Genomic DNA, 19,716 nt, shown 5'->3' on the forward strand with positions numbered 1-19,716 from the left:
CGAGGGCTGCAGGCACAACGCGGGTCACATCCGAGGGCTGCAGGCACAACGCGGGTCACATCCGAGGGCTGCAGGCACAACGCGGGTCACATCCGAGGGCTGCAGGCACAACGCGGGTCACATCCGAGGGCTGCAGGCACAACGCGGGTCACATCCGAGGGCTGCAGGCACAACGCGGGTCACATCCGAGGGCTGCAGGCACAACGCGGGTCACATCCGAGGGCTGCAGGCACAACGCGGGTCACATCCGAGGGCTGCAGGCACAACGCGGGTCACATCCGAGGGCTGCAGGCACAACGCGGGTCACATCCGAGGGCTGCAGGCACAACGCGGGTCACATCCGAGGGCTGCAGGCACAACGCGGGTCACATCCGAGGGCTGCAGGCACAACGCGGGTCACATCCGAGGGCTGCAGGCACAACGCGGGTCACATCCGAGGGCTGCAGGCACAACGCGGGTCACATCCGAGGGCTGCAGGCACAACGCGGGTCACATCCGAGGGCTGCAGGCACAACGCGGGTCACATCCGAGGGCTGCAGGCACAACGCGGGTCACATCCGAGGGCTGCAGGCACAACGCGGGTCACATCCGAGGGCTGCAGGCACAACGCGGGTCACATCCGAGGGCTGCAGGCACAACGCGGGTCACATCCGAGGGCTGCAGGCACAACGCGGGTCACATCCGAGGGCTGCAGGCACAACGCGGGTCACATCCGAGGGCTGCAGGCACAACGCGGGTCACATCCGAGGGCTGCAGGCACAACGCGGGTCACATCCGAGGGCTGCAGGCACAACGCGGGTCACATCCGAGGGCTGCAGGCACAACGCGGGTCACATCCGAGGGCTGCAGACACAACGCGGGTCACATCCGAGGGCTGCAGACACAACGCGGGTCACATCCGAGGGCTGCAGACACAACGCGGGTCACATCCGAGGGCTGCAGACACAACGCGGGTCACATCCGAGGGCTGCAGACACAACGCGGGTCACATCCGAGGGCTGCAGACACAACGCGGGTCACATCCGAGGGCTGCAGACACAACGCGGGTCACATCCGAGGGCTGCAGACACAACGCGGGTCACATCCGAGGGCTGCAGACACAACGCGGGTCACATCCGAGGGCTGCAGACACAACGCGGGTCACATCCGAGGGCTGCAGACACAACGCGGGTCACATCCGAGGGCTGCAGACACAACACGGGTCACATCCGAGGGCTGCAGACACAACGCGGGTCACATCCGAGGGCTGCAGACACAACGCGGGTCACATCCGAGGGCTGCAGACACAACGCGGGTCACATCCGAGGGCTGCGCTGCAAATATTTACTATGAAATAAATGAAAGTAAAACCAGGAGGACTCGACTCATCTCCGGCAATCACTGCTGTGTACAGTGCATAGGTAGCGGCGCTCCCTAACAGCACAAGGTTCTAGTGTTCTGTCACTTTAAATCAAGGTCATCAGCACAAAAGTACAGGAACCTGTAGCAATAATATCCCACAACACGCCGATTGGAATTCCAAGTTCCTCAATAATCACAGCGCTGTCTGAGTGTCAGTCTTCACTACTGCTTCTAGCATTGTATTCATGAACCAGGTCTAGGGGCCTCCTGCATGAAGTTGATGTAGATGTAATCTAGAATATCCCTGGTAGGCGGCTTCATCTGCAGTTTTTTGTATATATGGAGCATTTCCAGCTTCTCCAGAGGCCGGGAGACTCGAACGTCACAATAACAAGGATAGAGATTAAAAATTAAAATAGAAGAAGTAGGAATGAGACAGCAGTACAGCACTGTGCACACTCATCCTATACCTGAGAGGAGACAGCAGTACAGCACTGTGCACACTCATCCTATACCGGAGAGGAGACAGCAGTACAGCACTGTGCGCACTCATCCTATACCGGAGAGGAGACAGCAGTACAGCACTGTGCGCACTCATCCTATACCTGAGAGGAGACAGCAGTACAGCACTGTGCACACTCATCCTATACCTGAGAGGAGACAGCAGTACAGCACTGTGCACACTCATCCTATACCGGAGAGGAGACAGCAGTACAGCACTGTGCACACTCATCCTATACCTGAGAGGAGACAGCAGTACAGCACTGTGCACACTCATCCTATACCTGAGAGGAGACAGCAGTACAGCACTGTGCACACTCATCCTATACCTGAGAGGAGACAGCAGTACAGCACTGCGCACACTCATCCTATACCTGAGAGGAGACAGCAGTACAGCACTGCGCACACTCATCCTATACCTGAGAGGAGACAGCAGTACAGCACTGTGCACACTCATCCTATACCTGAGAGGAGACAGCAGTACAGCACTGCACACTCATCCTATACCTGAGAGGAGACAGCAGTACAGCACTGTGCACACTCATCCTATACCTGAGAGGAGACAGCAGTACAGCACTGTGCACACTCATCCTATACCTGAGAGGAGACAGCAGTACAGCACTGCGCACACTCATCCTATACCTGAGAGGAGACAGCAGTACAGCACTGCACACTCATCCTATACCTGAGAGGAGACAGCAGTACAGCACTGTGCACACTCATCCTATACCTGAGAGGAGACAGCAGTACAGCACTGTGCACACTCATCCTATACCTGAGAGGAGACAGCAGTACAGCACTGTGCACACTCATCCTATACCTGAGAGGAGACAGCAGTACAGCACTGCACACTCATCCTATACCTGAGAGGAGACAGCAGTACAGCACTGTGCACACTCATCCTATACCTGAGAGGAGACAGCAGTACAGCACTGTGCACACTCATCCTATACCTGAGAGGAGACAGCAGTACAGCACTGTGCACACTCATCCTATACCTGAGAGGAGACAGCAGTACAGCACTGTGCACACTCATCCTATACCTGAGAGGAGACAGCAGTACAGCACTGTGCACACTCATCCTATACCTGAGAGGAGACAGCAGTACAGCACTGTGCACACTCATCCTATACCTGAGAGGAGACAGCAGTACAGCACTGTGCGCACTCATCCTATACCTGAGAGGAGACAGCAGTACAGCGCTGTGCACACTCATCCTATACCTGAGAGGAGACAGCAGTACAGCGCTGCGCACACTCATCCTATACCTGAGAGGAGACAGCAGTACAGCACTGTGCGCACTCATCCTATACCTGAGAGGAGACAGCAGTACAGCACTGTGCGCACTCATCCTATACCTGAGAGGAGACAGCAGTACAGCGCTGTGCACACTCATCCTATACCTGAGAGGAGACAGCAGTACAGCACTGTGCGCACTCATCCTATACCTGAGAGGAGACAGCAGTACAGCGCTGTGCACACTCATCCTATACCTGAGAGGAGACAGCAGTACAGCACTGCGCACACTCATCCTATACCTGAGAGGAGACAGCAGTACAGCACTGCGCACACTCATCCTATACCTGAGAGGAGACAGCAGTACAGCACTGCGCACACTCATCCTATACCTGAGAGGTGACAGCAGTACAGCACTGCGCACACTCATCCTATACCTGAGAGGAGACAGCAGTACAGCACTGTGCACACTCATCCTATACCTGAGAGGAGACAGCAGTACAGCACTGTGCACACTCATCCTATACCTGAGAGGAGACAGCAGTACAGCACTGTGCACACTCATCCTATACCTGAGAGGAGACAGCAGTACAGCACTGTGCACACTCATCCTATACCTGAGAGGTGACAGCAGTACAGCACTGTGCACACTCATCCTATACCTGAGAGGAGACAGCAGTACAGCACTGCGCACACTCATCCTATACCTGAGAGGAGACAGCAGTACAGCACTGTGCACACTCATCCTATACCTGAGAGGAGACAGCAGTACAGCACTGTGCACACTCATCCTATACCTGAGAGGAGACAGCAGTACAGCACTGTGCACACTCATCCTATACCTGAGAGGAGACAGCAGTACAGCACTGTGCACACTCATCCTATACCTGAGAGGTGACAGCAGTACAGCACTGCGCACACTCATCCTATACCTGAGAGGAGACAGCAGTACAGCACTGCGCACACTCATCCTATACCTGAGAGGAGACAGCAGTACAGCACTGCGCACACTCATCCTATACCTGAGAGGTGACAGCAGTACAGCACTGTGCACACTCATCCTATACCTGAGAGGAGACAGCAGTACAGCACTGTGCACACTCATCCTATACCTGAGAGGAGACAGCAGTACAGCACTGTGCACACTCATCCTATACCGGAGAGGAGACAGCAGTACAGCACTGTGCGCACTCATCCTATACCGGAGAGGAGACAGCAGTACAGCACTGTGCACATGTAGCACCCTGAGGATTCGGCTGCTACAGGGGTATTGCACCTCAACCCAGAGGTGTGATATTCCACTCCCGGGTAAGGATGGAGTGTGGAACTGAGCTCAGATAGACTGCATGCACTACATACATCCCATTCCAGAGGAGCAGGCCGACGGCACTCCCACTTAGAAATGTGCAGGTGCGACCGAGCCTGTTCCTGGCTGGAGTGGGAGGGGGGAGGAACATCCCATGTAGTGTAGGGGCAGATAGGGGGAGCAGTCTGGGTAGTGTTAGGAGCTCATTGGGTGCTGGTCACCTGAGCTCACACATAGAGGGCTATATAAGGTGGGCACCATCAAAGATCAGGGTCAGACGCAGAGGAGCCTGTCAGACGCTGAGCACAAGTCAGTCAGACGCAGAGAGTAAGTCAGATGCAGAGGACAAGCCTGCAGAAAGAAACAACAGCCCTGGAGAGAGAGTGGAGTAAAGAAGGAGACCCAGAGGGGGACAAAGAAGGGACCCAAGAACCCAAATAAGAACACCGGGTGAGGAGTCAGCAGAAGGGTACCGGAACCCAAGCTGGTGGGGGTAAAGACATTCCCCAGCCAGAGACCGGAGACCGTGGGCAGAGTCTGTCACGGTCACCCACTACATTCACCCTGAAGGCACACCACATGGAGGGTCAGGGAACCTGAGGCCAAAGGTTGCCCAACAGAAGGCCCGAGGGAGCTGGATTTAGGTGAATCACTGGTGGGGACGGCTGAAGGAAGGACAGAGGGAGAGCTCAGGGCCACGCTCCGGACTTGTTTGGGGGTTGGCCGGATCCAGGACCTGGTGGACGCAGCACGGCTCGGGAGGTCACTTGGAGCTAGAGTGACCAGGAACATCTGCAGTAAGTAAAGACCCTTAACTGCACTACCCGAGTCTGTCATCATTACCGGCTGCACCGCACCACCACAACCCCCATCCTCTGCGCCTGTCCCCTCTGAGGCTATACCCCTCCCGTTGGGGGTTATCCCACCAAGCTGCGCATCCACCATCAGCCTCAGCGGACCCTGCTGCAGCGGCGGCCACAGTGACCGCATCACAACGGGTGGCGTAGTCGACACAACGAACTTTAATAACATCAGTAAAGACTGCCACATAACCCTGAGCTTGACGCCCTGGGCACGGGACCGGGTCACAGCCGCTCGGAGACTACAACCCCCCCCATCTGATCCGGTGCCGGGTATTCCCCTCAAAAAGGAATATGTCCCAGGGGGCGCGTCAACTTTGGCGTAGTCGGCAGGATTACGTGCCCGCAACACCCGGGTACTGCGTGCCTGAAGAAAAGTGCAAGTTTACCTCAGAAAGAAGACTCCTGCCGGTTCCGGAGGGTCCACGCCATCGGACTCCATCACCAGTCGTTTCCCGCCGATTGTCCGCCATTTCCAGCTTGTTCCCGCCATCTGCAGAGTTTCCCGCCACTGGGCGACGCTTCCCGCCAAAACCGCAGATTTCCCGCCTTGGAAGAGCAGCGGACGCCATTATGGGCGTGCCAAAGGAGGGCAAGAGGCCACCTCCCATCGTGGGCCAGGACAGAAAATGGCGCCAAAAGTGGAAACCGCCCCCACCAACAGAGACTGTGATGCTGGAGGTGTCTGTCAGCGTGAAAGAACTACCCCTGGAGCTGACAGTCACCGAGTTGCCCCGGGACCGCCCTCGGAGGGGGAGGAGACGAAAGAAAAGAGCAAAGATGGGTGTCGCTTGGAGCAGTGTAGAACGAGCGCACCCGGAGGCAAGAGGTCTAATGAGGAGTAGCGGAGAAGCTCACCCGGAGTCGAGGAGAGAAAGAGTGGACCCGGGAATGGAGCGGCAGCAGAGCAGCACCGGCCCGCTGGCCAGGAGCCTGCTGGAGGAAGAAGGAGGAGAGCAGAGCAGCACCGGCCCGCTGGCCAGGAGCCTGCCGGAAGCAGAGCAGAGCAGCACCGACCCGATGGTCAGGAGCCTGCTGGAGTCAACAACCCCGCTAGGCTTAGCGGAGATCCTGGCGCAGCTTCCCCGAGATCGGGAGTGCGCGCGGAGTGCCCTGGAGGGCCTCGCGGGAAGGATGGCCCGAGTGCAGAGGGAGATCCTGGCGGAGTGGGGCCGGGAGATGGCCCAGCAAGCTGGAACCCGTCCACTTAACCCGCTCCCTTGGAAGAAGACATCGACTGCCTCTGCGGATGACGCGGGAGGACCCAAGGCCGGAGACGGCGCAGAAGAGGGAGCGAGACGCATGGCAGCAGGTAAGGGGGATGCCTATACCCCATACCGGAAGACCGCTTACCTGCCCCAGCTCCCCGTCGCAGAGCCCGAAGGTCCCCCGGCCGTACCCGAGACCGCCATGACATCGCCACCGACTAGGCCCCGACCGGAAGCCGCCGTCGCGACCCCGATGACGTCACGCATCGTGACCCGGAGCGTGGCGCCGGAAGAGGAGCCTCCGGCCTGGTCACAGGGCCTAGCATTTCCGGGCGCCGCATCCAAAGCAGAGCCATCTACCTCCGCGGAGCCTCCGGCCTGGTCGCAAGGCCAGGTAACCCAGGGCGCCGCCGTCCTAACGGTGCCCTTCACCTTCCAGGTGCCCCAGGCCTGGCCGCAAGGCCTGGGCAACCCGGGCGCCACCACCACCGCGCCCGCGCCCGTAATACCTAGGGTGCCACATCTGGGAGAGGACCCCTTCAGCCAGCTAACGTGGCCGGACGGTCGGCCTTTCATCTGGCCCGAAGGATTCTTGGAGCTGGAGCGGCAGAAGCAACTAGGTCCCCTGTGTGAGCCCCTGATCCCGGCTCCAAAGCCCGTGACTCGGGTCTCGCCTCCCCTAGAAGAGGCTCAATTTGCGTGGGACCCCAAGGGAGAAGATCTGATGGGGTTCACCGGAGAGACTCGGGCAGCTGCAGCAGCGCGCACAGAGTGTTGCCGTCAACAGCTGGCAGAGTTCAAGAGAGAGCGGGAGGAGAGGCAGGCCAAAGAGCAATGGGCCCAGACCCGCAGCGCGGAGCAAAAGAGTCGGACCAGAAGGGACCCCCGTGCAGCAGATCGTCCCCGTACCATCGGGACGGTAATAAAGTTTAATGCGCAGCATGGGTGGGGCTTCATAAGGGACCGGAACACCATGGGTGACGTCTTCGTTACACGACGGGACGTCGAGTCCCACCTGCCAGAGGGTCACAAAGGCCGTGACCTCTACGTCGGTGATGAGGTAACGTTCACCCGGCACAAGTGTGCCAAGGGACCTTACGCCCTCCACGTGCATCGCTTGACGGAGGAGGAGGAGCAAGAGGACCCGGACGGGTCTGAAGAAACCACCAGCCGTAAGATAAGAGCAGGAGGCAGACGCCGTTGAGTGCGGCAGAGCAGGAGACTGTATATAGTTGCCTGTCGGGGCACAGTGAATCGGAACTGAAACTGAAACTGGAACTGTTGTTGCTGCTAAAATAGTCCCCGTTGGGACCAGCGAACTGTTACCTGTAACCCTTTCCTACAGGCTGAGGACTGTGAGCAGCCATCCCTTTCCCTTTACCTGGCCGGGGACTGAGAACGGCCAAAATTTCCCTGTACATAGTTGCGCTTGCTAAAGCGCCCCCTACCGGTTTTATAGGAAAAACCATTTTTCTAAAAGACTGTCGCACTCTACCTGGTCACGAGTTGCACGGTGACCAGAGGAACAGAAGAAAGAAAGAGACGACGAGAATGTTGTTTACCTGAAAAAGTTTATATATATATTTATATAGTATTTCGTATAATATTTAATATGTTTTACATGTTTATAAAAATGTTGTATGTTTTGGTGTTTTTGTCTTTGCAGCCCGAGGACGTGCTGTGATTTACCAGGGGGGAATGTAGCACCCTGAGGATTCGGCTGCTACAGGGGTATTGCACCTCAACCCAGAGGTGTGATATTCCACTCCCGGGTAAGGATGGAGTGTGGAACTGAGCTCAGATAGACTGCATGCACTACATACATCCCATTCCAGAGGAGCAGGCCGACGGCACTCCCACTTAGAAATGTGCAGGTGCGACCGAGCCTGTTCCTGGCTGGAGTGGGAGGGGGGAGGAACATCCCATGTAGTGTAGGGGCAGATAGGGGGAGCAGTCTGGGTAGTGTTAGGAGCTCATTGGGTGCTGGTCACCTGAGCTCACACATAGAGGGCTATATAAGGTGGGCACCATCAAAGATCAGGGTCAGACGCAGAGGAGCCTGTCAGACGCTGAGCACAAGTCAGTCAGACGCAGAGAGTAAGTCAGATGCAGAGGACAAGCCTGCAGAAAGAAACAACAGCCCTGGAGAGAGAGTGGAGTAAAGAAGGAGACCCAGAGGGGGACAAAGAAGGGACCCAAGAACCCAAATAAGAACACCGGGTGAGGAGTCAGCAGAAGGGTACCGGAACCCAAGCTGGTGGGGGTAAAGACATTCCCCAGCCAGAGACCGGAGACCGTGGGCAGAGTCTGTCACGGTCACCCACTACATTCACCCTGAAGGCACACCACATGGAGGGTCAGGGAACCTGAGGCCAAAGGTTGCCCAACAGAAGGCCCGAGGGAGCTGGATTTAGGTGAATCACTGGTGGGGACGGCTGAAGGAAGGACAGAGGGAGAGCTCAGGGCCACGCTCCGGACTTGTTTGGGGGTTGGCCGGATCCAGGACCTGGTGGACGCAGCACGGCTCGGGAGGTCACTTGGAGCTAGAGTGACCAGGAACATCTGCAGTAAGTAAAGACCCTTAACTGCACTACCCGAGTCTGTCATCATTACCGGCTGCACCGCACCACCACAACCCCCATCCTCTGCGCCTGTCCCCTCTGAGGCTATACCCCTCCCGTTGGGGGTTATCCCACCAAGCTGCGCATCCACCATCAGCCTCAGCGGACCCTGCTGCAGCGGCGGCCACAGTGACCGCATCACAACGGGTGGCGTAGTCGACACAACGAACTTTAATAACATCAGTAAAGACTGCCACATAACCCTGAGCTTGACGCCCTGGGCACGGGACCGGGTCACAGCCGCTCGGAGACTACAACCCCCCCCATCTGATCCGGTGCCGGGTATTCCCCTCAAAAAGGAATATGTCCCAGGGGGCGCGTCAACTTTGGCGTAGTCGGCAGGATTACGTGCCCGCAACACCCGGGTACTGCGTGCCTGAAGAAAAGTGCAAGTTTACCTCAGAAAGAAGACTCCTGCCGGTTCCGGAGGGTCCACGCCATCGGACTCCATCACCAGTCGTTTCCCGCCGATTGTCCGCCATTTCCAGCTTGTTCCCGCCATCTGCAGAGTTTCCCGCCACTGGGCGACGCTTCCCGCCAAAACCGCAGATTTCCCGCCTTGGAAGAGCAGCGGACGCCATTATGGGCGTGCCAAAGGAGGGCAAGAGGCCACCTCCCATCGTGGGCCAGGACAGAAAATGGCGCCAAAAGTGGAAACCGCCCCCACCAACAGAGACTGTGATGCTGGAGGTGTCTGTCAGCGTGAAAGAACTACCCCTGGAGCTGACAGTCACCGAGTTGCCCCGGGACCGCCCTCGGAGGGGGAGGAGACGAAAGAAAAGAGCAAAGATGGGTGTCGCTTGGAGCAGTGTAGAACGAGCGCACCCGGAGGCAAGAGGTCTAATGAGGAGTAGCGGAGAAGCTCACCCGGAGTCGAGGAGAGAAAGAGTGGACCCGGGAATGGAGCGGCAGCAGAGCAGCACCGGCCCGCTGGCCAGGAGCCTGCTGGAGGAAGAAGGAGGAGAGCAGAGCAGCACCGGCCCGCTGGCCAGGAGCCTGCCGGAAGCAGAGCAGAGCAGCACCGACCCGATGGTCAGGAGCCTGCTGGAGTCAACAACCCCGCTAGGCTTAGCGGAGATCCTGGCGCAGCTTCCCCGAGATCGGGAGTGCGCGCGGAGTGCCCTGGAGGGCCTCGCGGGAAGGATGGCCCGAGTGCAGAGGGAGATCCTGGCGGAGTGGGGCCGGGAGATGGCCCAGCAAGCTGGAACCCGTCCACTTAACCCGCTCCCTTGGAAGAAGACATCGACTGCCTCTGCGGATGACGCGGGAGGACCCAAGGCCGGAGACGGCGCAGAAGAGGGAGCGAGACGCATGGCAGCAGGTAAGGGGGATGCCTATACCCCATACCGGAAGACCGCTTACCTGCCCCAGCTCCCCGTCGCAGAGCCCGAAGGTCCCCCGGCCGTACCCGAGACCGCCATGACATCGCCACCGACTAGGCCCCGACCGGAAGCCGCCGTCGCGACCCCGATGACGTCACGCATCGTGACCCGGAGCGTGGCGCCGGAAGAGGAGCCTCCGGCCTGGTCACAGGGCCTAGCATTTCCGGGCGCCGCATCCAAAGCAGAGCCATCTACCTCCGCGGAGCCTCCGGCCTGGTCGCAAGGCCAGGTAACCCAGGGCGCCGCCGTCCTAACGGTGCCCTTCACCTTCCAGGTGCCCCAGGCCTGGCCGCAAGGCCTGGGCAACCCGGGCGCCACCACCACCGCGCCCGCGCCCGTAATACCTAGGGTGCCACATCTGGGAGAGGACCCCTTCAGCCAGCTAACGTGGCCGGACGGTCGGCCTTTCATCTGGCCCGAAGGATTCTTGGAGCTGGAGCGGCAGAAGCAACTAGGTCCCCTGTGTGAGCCCCTGATCCCGGCTCCAAAGCCCGTGACTCGGGTCTCGCCTCCCCTAGAAGAGGCTCAATTTGCGTGGGACCCCAAGGGAGAAGATCTGATGGGGTTCACCGGAGAGACTCGGGCAGCTGCAGCAGCGCGCACAGAGTGTTGCCGTCAACAGCTGGCAGAGTTCAAGAGAGAGCGGGAGGAGAGGCAGGCCAAAGAGCAATGGGCCCAGACCCGCAGCGCGGAGCAAAAGAGTCGGACCAGAAGGGACCCCCGTGCAGCAGATCGTCCCCGTACCATCGGGACGGTAATAAAGTTTAATGCGCAGCATGGGTGGGGCTTCATAAGGGACCGGAACACCATGGATGACGTCTTCGTTACACGACGGGACGTCGAGTCCCACCTGCCAGAGGGTCACAAAGGCCGTGACCTCTACGTCGGTGATGAGGTAACGTTCACCCGGCACAAGTGTGCCAAGGGACCTTACGCCCTCCACGTGCATCGCTTGACGGAGGAGGAGGAGCAAGAGGACCCGGACGGGTCTGAAGAAACCACCAGCCGTAAGATAAGAGCAGGAGGCAGACGCCGTTGAGTGCGGCAGAGCAGGAGACTGTATATAGTTGCCTGTCGGGGCACAGTGAATCGGAACTGAAACTGAAACTGGAACTGTTGTTGCTGCTAAAATAGTCCCCGTTGGGACCAGCGAACTGTTACCTGTAACCCTTTCCTACAGGCTGAGGACTGTGAGCAGCCATCCCTTTCCCTTTACCTGGCCGGGGACTGAGAACGGCCAAAATTTCCCTGTACATAGTTGCGCTTGCTAAAGCGCCCCCTACCGGTTTTATAGGAAAAACCATTTTTCTAAAAGACTGTCGCACTCTACCTGGTCACGAGTTGCACGGTGACCAGAGGAACAGAAGAAAGAAAGAGACGACGAGAATGTTGTTTACCTGAAAAAGTTTATATATATATTTATATAGTATTTCGTATAATATTTAATATGTTTTACATGTTTATAAAAATGTTGTATGTTTTGGTGTTTTTGTCTTTGCAGCCCGAGGACGTGCTGTGATTTACCAGGGGGGAATGTAGCACCCTGAGGATTCGGCTGCTACAGGGGTATTGCACCTCAACCCAGAGGTGTGATATTCCACTCCCGGGTAAGGATGGAGTGTGGAACTGAGCTCAGATAGACTGCATGCACTACATACATCCCATTCCAGAGGAGCAGGCCGACGGCACTCCCACTTAGAAATGTGCAGGTGCGACCGAGCCTGTTCCTGGCTGGAGTGGGAGGGGGGAGGAACATCCCATGTAGTGTAGGGGCAGATAGGGGGAGCAGTCTGGGTAGTGTTAGGAGCTCATTGGGTGCTGGTCACCTGAGCTCACACATAGAGGGCTATATAAGGTGGGCACCATCAAAGATCAGGGTCAGACGCAGAGGAGCCTGTCAGACGCTGAGCACAAGTCAGTCAGACGCAGAGAGTAAGTCAGATGCAGAGGACAAGCCTGCAGAAAGAAACAACAGCCCTGGAGAGAGAGTGGAGTAAAGAAGGAGACCCAGAGGGGGACAAAGAAGGGACCCAAGAACCCAAATAAGAACACCGGGTGAGGAGTCAGCAGAAGGGTACCGGAACCCAAGCTGGTGGGGGTAAAGACATTCCCCAGCCAGAGACCGGAGACCGTGGGCAGAGTCTGTCACGGTCACCCACTACATTCACCCTGAAGGCACACCACATGGAGGGTCAGGGAACCTGAGGCCAAAGGTTGCCCAACAGAAGGCCCGAGGGAGCTGGATTTAGGTGAATCACTGGTGGGGACGGCTGAAGGAAGGACAGAGGGAGAGCTCAGGGCCACGCTCCGGACTTGTTTGGGGGTTGGCCGGATCCAGGACCTGGTGGACGCAGCACGGCTCGGGAGGTCACTTGGAGCTAGAGTGACCAGGAACATCTGCAGTAAGTAAAGACCCTTAACTGCACTACCCGAGTCTGTCATCATTACCGGCTGCACCGCACCACCACAACCCCCATCCTCTGCGCCTGTCCCCTCTGAGGCTATACCCCTCCCGTTGGGGGTTATCCCACCAAGCTGCGCATCCACCATCAGCCTCAGCGGACCCTGCTGCAGCGGCGGCCACAGTGACCGCATCACAACGGGTGGCGTAGTCGACACAACGAACTTTAATAACATCAGTAAAGACTGCCACATAACCCTGAGCTTGACGCCCTGGGCACGGGACCGGGTCACAGCCGCTCGGAGACTACAACCCCCCCCATCTGATCCGGTGCCGGGTATTCCCCTCAAAAAGGAATATGTCCCAGGGGGCGCGTCACACACTCATCCTATACCTGAGAGGAGACAGCAGCACAGCACTGTGCACACTCATCCTATACCTGAGAGGAGACAGCAGTACAGCACTGTGCACACTCATCCTATACCGGAGAGGAGACAGCAGTACAGCACTGTGCGCACTCATCCTATACCTGAGAGGAGACAGCAGTACAGCACTGCACACACTCATCCTATACCTGAGAGGAGACAGCAGTACAGCACTGTGCACACTCATCCTATACCTGAGAGGAGACAGCAGTACAGCACTGTGCACACTCATCCTATACCGGAGAGGAGACAGCAGTACAGCACTGCGCACACTCATCCTATACCTGAGAGGAGACAGCAGTACAGCACTGCACACACTCATCCTATACCTGAGAGGAGACAGCAGTACAGCACTGCGCACACTCATCCTATACCTGAGAGGTGACAGCAGTACAGCACTGTGCACACTCATCCTATACCTGAGAGGAGACAGCAGTACAGCACTGTGCACACTCATCCTATACCTGAGAGGAGACAGCAGTACAGCACTGTGCACACTCATCCTATACCTGAGAGGTGACAGCAGTACAGCACTGCGCACACTCATCCTATACCTGAGAGGAGACAGCAGTACAGCACTGTGCACACTCATCCTATACCTGAGAGGAGACAGCAGTACAGCACTGCGCACACTCATCCTATACCTGAGAGGAGACAGCAGTACAGCACTGTGCACACTCATCCTATACCTGAGAGGAGACAGCAGTACAGCACTGCACACACTCATCCTATACCTGAGAGGAGACAGCAGTACAGCACTGCGCACACTCATCCTATACCTGAGAGGTGACAGCAGTACAGCACTGTGCACACTCATCCTATACCTGAGAGGAGACAGCAGTACAGCACTGCGCACACTCATCCTATACCTGAGAGGAGACAGCAGTACAGCACTGCGCACACTCATCCTATACCTGAGAGGAGACAGCAGTACAGCACTGTGCACACTCATCCTATACTTGAGAGGAGACAGCAGTACAGCACTGTGCACACTCATCCTATACCTGAGAGGAGACAGCAGTACAGCACTGTGCACACTCATCCTATACCGGAGAGGAGACAGCAGTACAGCACTGCGCACACTCATCCTATACCTGAGAGGAGACAGCAGTACAGCACTGCACACACTCATCCTATACCGGAGAGGAGACAGCAGTACAGCACTGTGCACACTCATCCTATACCTGAGAGGAGACAGCAGTACAGCACTGCACACACTCATCCTATACCTGAGAGGAGACAGCAGCACAGCACTGCGCACACTCATCCTATACCTGAGAGGAGACAGCAGTACAGCACTGCGCACACTCATCCTATACCTGAGAGGAGACAGCAGTACAGCACTGTGCACACTCATCCTATACCTGAGAGGAGACAGCAGTACAGCACTGTGCACACTCATCCTATACCTGAGAGGAGACAGCAGTACAGCACTGTGCACACTCATCCTATACCTGAGAGGAGACAGCAGTACAGCACTGTGCACACTCATCCTATACCTGAGAGGAGACAGCAGTACAGCACTGTGCGCACTCATCCTATACCGGAGAGGAGACAGCAGTACAGCACTGTGCGCACTCATCCTATACCGGAGAGGAGACAGCAGTACAGCACTGTGCACACTCATCCTATACCTGAGAGGAGACAGCAGTACAGCACTGTGCACACTCATCCTATACCTGAGAGGAGACAGCAGTACAGCACTGTGCACACTCATCCTATACCTGAGAGGAGACAGCAGTACAGCACTGTGCACACTCATCCTATACCTGAGAGGAGACAGCAGTACAGCACTGTGCACACTCATCCTATACCTGAGAGGAGACAGCAGTACAGCACTGTGCACACTCATCCTATACCTGAGAGGTGACAGCAGTACAGCACTGCGCACACTCATCCTATACCTGAGAGGAGACAGCAGTACAGCACTGTGCACACTCATCCTATACCTGAGAGGAGACAGCAGTACAGCACTGTGCACACTCATCCTATACCTGAGAGGAGACAGCAGTACAGCACTGCGCACACTCATCCTATACCTGAGAGGTGACAGCAGTACAGCACTGCGCACACTCATCCTATACCGGAGAGGAGACAGCAGTACAGCACTGCGCGCACTCATCCTATACCTGAGAGGAGACAGCAGTACAGCACTGCGCACACTCATCCTATACCTGAGAGGTGACAGCAGTACAGCACTGCGCACACTCATCCTATACCTGAGAGGAGACAGCAGTACAGCACTGTGCACACTCATCCTATACCTGAGAGGTGACAGCAGTACAGCACTGCGCACACTCATCCTATACCTGAGAGGAGACAGCAGTACAGCACTGTGCACACTCATCCTATACCTGAGAGGTGACAGCAGTACAGCACTGCGCACACTCATCCTATACCTGAGAGGAGACAGCAGTACAGCACTGCGCACACTCATCCTATACCTGAGAGGAGACAGCAGTACAGCACTGCGCACACTCATCCTATACCTGAGAGGAGACAGCAGTACAGCACTGTGCACACTCATCCTATACCTGAGAGGAGACAGCAGTACAGCACTGCGCACACTCATCCTATACCTGAGAGGAGACAGCAGTACAGCACTGTGCACACTCATCCTATACCTGAGAGGAGACAGCAGTACAGCACTGCGCACACTCATCCTATACCTGAGAGGAGACAGCAGTACAGCACTGCGCGCACTCATCCTATACCTGAGAGGAGACAGCAGTACAGCACTGCGCACACTCATCCTATACCTGAGAGGAGACAGCAGTACAGCACTGTGCACACTCATCCTATACCTGAGAGGAGACAGCAGTACAGCACTGCGCACACTCATCCTATACCTGAGAGGAGACAGCAGTACAGCACTGCGCACACTCATCCTATATCTGAGAGGAGACAGCAGTACAGCACTGTGCACACTCATCCTATATCTGAGAGGAGACAGCAGTACAGCACTGTGCACACTCATCCTATACCTGAGAGGAGACAGCAGTACAGCACTGTGCACACTCATCCTATACCTGAGAGGAGACAGCAGTACAGCACTGTGCACACTCATCCTATACCTGAGAGGAGACAGCAGTACAGCACTGTGCACACTCATCCTATACCTGAGAGGAGACAGCAGTACAGCACTGCGCACACTCATCCTATACCTGAGAGGAGACAGCAGTACAGCACTGCGCACACTCATCCTATATCTGAGAGGAGACAGCAGTACAGCACTGTGCACACTCATCCTATACCTGAGAGGTGACAGCGGTACAGCACTGTGCGCACTCATCCTATACCTGAGAGGAGACAGCAGTACAGCACTGCGCACACTCATCCTATACCTGAGAGGAGACAGCAGTACAGCACTGCGCACACTCATCCTATATCTGAGAGGTGACAGCGGTACAGCACTGTGCGCACTCATCCTATACCTGAGAGGAGACAGCAGTACAGCACTGCGCACACTCATCCTATACCTGAGAGGAGACAGCAGTACAGCACTGCGCACACTCATCCTATATCTGAGAGGAGACAGCAGTACAGCACTGTGCACACTCATCCTATACCTGCGAGGAGACAGCAGTACAGCACTGTGCACACTCATCCTATACCTGAGAGGAGACAGCAGTACAGCACTGCACACACTCATCCTATACCTGAGAGGAGACAGCAGCACAGCACTGTGCACACTCATCCTATACCTGAGAGGAGACAGCAGTACAGCACTGCGCACACTCATCCTATACCTGAGAGGAGACAGCAGTACAGCACTGTGCACACTCATCCTATACCTGAGAGGAGACAGCGGTACAGCACTGTGCACACTCATCCTATACCTGAGAGGTGACAGCGGTACAGCACTGTGCACACTCATCCTATACCTGAGAGGAGACAGCAGTACAGCACTGTGCACACTCATCCTATACCTGAGAGGAGACAGCAGTACAGCACTGCGCACACTCATCCTATACCTGAGAGGAGACAGCAGTACAGCACTGCGCACACTCATCCTATACCTGAGAGGAGACAGCAGTACAGCACTGTGCACACTCATCCTATACCTGAGAGGAGACAGCAGTACAGCACTGTGCACACTCATCCTATACCTGAGAGGAGACAGCAGTACAGCACTGTGCGCACTCATCCTATACCTGAGAGGAGACAGCAGTACAGCACTGCGCACACTCATCCTATATCTGAGAGGTGACAGCGGTACAGCACTGTGCGCACTCATCCTATACCTGAGAGGAGACAGCAGTACAGCACTGCGCACACTCATCCTATACCTGAGAGGAGACAGCAGTACAGCACTGCGCACACTCATCCTATATCTGAGAGGAGACAGCAGTACAGCACTGTGCACACTCATCCTATACCTGCGAGGAGACAGCAGTACAGCACTGTGCACACTCATCCTATACCTGAGAGGAGACAGCAGTACAGCACTGCACACACTCATCCTATACCTGAGAGGAGACAGCAGCACAGCACTGTGCACACTCATCCTATACCTGAGAGGAGACAGCAGTACAGCACTGCGCACACTCATCCTATACCTGAGAGGAGACAGCAGTACAGCACTGTGCACACTCATCCTATACCTGAGAGGAGACAGCGGTACAGCACTGTGCACACTCATCCTATACCTGAGAGGTGACAGCGGTACAGCACTGTGCACACTCATCCTATACCTGAGAGGAGACAGCAGTACAGCACTGTGCACACTCATCCTATACCTGAGAGGAGACAGCAGTACAGCACTGCGCACACTCATCCTATACCTGAGAGGAGACAGCAGTACAGCACTGCGCACACTCATCCTATACCTGAGAGGAGACAGCAGTACAGCACTGTGCACACTCATCCTATACCTGAGAGGAGACAGCAGTACAGCACTGTGCACACTCATCCTATACCTGAGAGGAGACAGCAGTACAGCACTGTGCGCACTCATCCTATACCTGAGAGGAGACAGCAGTACAGCACTGTGCACACTCATCCTATACCTGAGAGGAGACAGCAGTACAGCACTGTGCACACTCATCCTATACCTGAGAGGAGACAGCAGTACAGCACTGTGCACACTCATCCTATACCTGAGAGGAGACAGTGGTACAGCACTGCGCACACTCATCCTATACCTGAGAGGAGACAGCAGTACAGCACTGTGCGCACTCATCCTATACCTGAGAGGAGACAGCAGTACAGCACTGTGCACACTCATCCTATACCTGAGAGGAGACAGCAGTACAGCACTGTGCGCACTCATCCTATACCTGAGAGGAGACAGCAGTACAGCACTGCGCACACTCATCCTATACCTGAGAGGAGACAGCAGTACAGCACTGCGCACACTCATCCTATACCTGAGAGGAGACAGCAGTACAGCACTGTGCACACTCATCCTATACCTGAGAGGTGACAGCAGTACAGCACTGTGCACACTCATCCTATACCTGAGAGGTGACAGCAGTACAGCACTGTGCACACTCATCCTATACCTGAGAGGTGACAGCAGTACAGCACTGTGCACACTCATCCTATACCTGAGAGGAGACAGCGGTACAGCACTGTGCACACTCATCCTATACCTGAGAGGAGACAGCAGTACAGCACTGCGCACACTCATCCTATACCTGAGAGGAGACAGCAGTACAGCACTGTGCGCACTCATCCTATACCGGAGAGGAGACAGCAGTACAGCACTGTGCACACTCATCCTATACCTGAGAGGTGACAGCAGTACAGCACTGTGCACACTCATCCTATACCTGAGAGGAGACAGCAGTACAGCACTGTGCACACTCACACGCCTCTGACTCTAGTCGTATAGCTCTGCTCACCGCGCTGACAGCAGATGATCCGTCTGCGGAGTATAACCCCCAGCATCTGCACACACCTCCGGGCCTTGCTCTGTTACCCATTCTACAAATCATTCATCATCTCTTCATTGCAGTTTAACAGAGAAGTCCGTGCCCCCCTCCTCCCCCGTCACATCCTCGGTGTGTGTACCAATACCACGCTTCACATGTCACCGCCATATACTGCACACTGTATCTCTACTGCCATAAAATACATATTCCCAGAATAGCACCGGGGTCAACATGGAGGAGTCACGTCTGTGGGTGAGAACCGCCTAATGCTCTGCAGAGCTCAGTGCATCATCTGTACATTGTGATAGCTACAAATACAGGGGTCTGTCACCTGCACTCCTATGTAACATGACGCGCCCCCTGGGCCGTGGGGGTACCCGGAGCCGGGCCTTGTGGATGCTGGGGGTCGTAGTCACCATGGCGGGGACCCGGTCCGTGACCCAGGATGGTCTATGTGTACTAATATCAATGTCTGACTACGCCACCTGTGGATTGCGGTTATGGTGAACAGACGCTGCGGAGCAGTCCGCTGAAGCTGGTGACATGTGCAGCAAGGTAG

This window comes from Phyllobates terribilis, unplaced genomic scaffold (assembly GCF_046119375.1).
Source record: "Phyllobates terribilis strain yellow unplaced genomic scaffold, ASM4611937v1 Scaffold_9__5_contigs__length_417890890, whole genome shotgun sequence".
Classification (NCBI taxonomy): Eukaryota; Metazoa; Chordata; class Amphibia; order Anura; family Dendrobatidae; genus Phyllobates; species Phyllobates terribilis.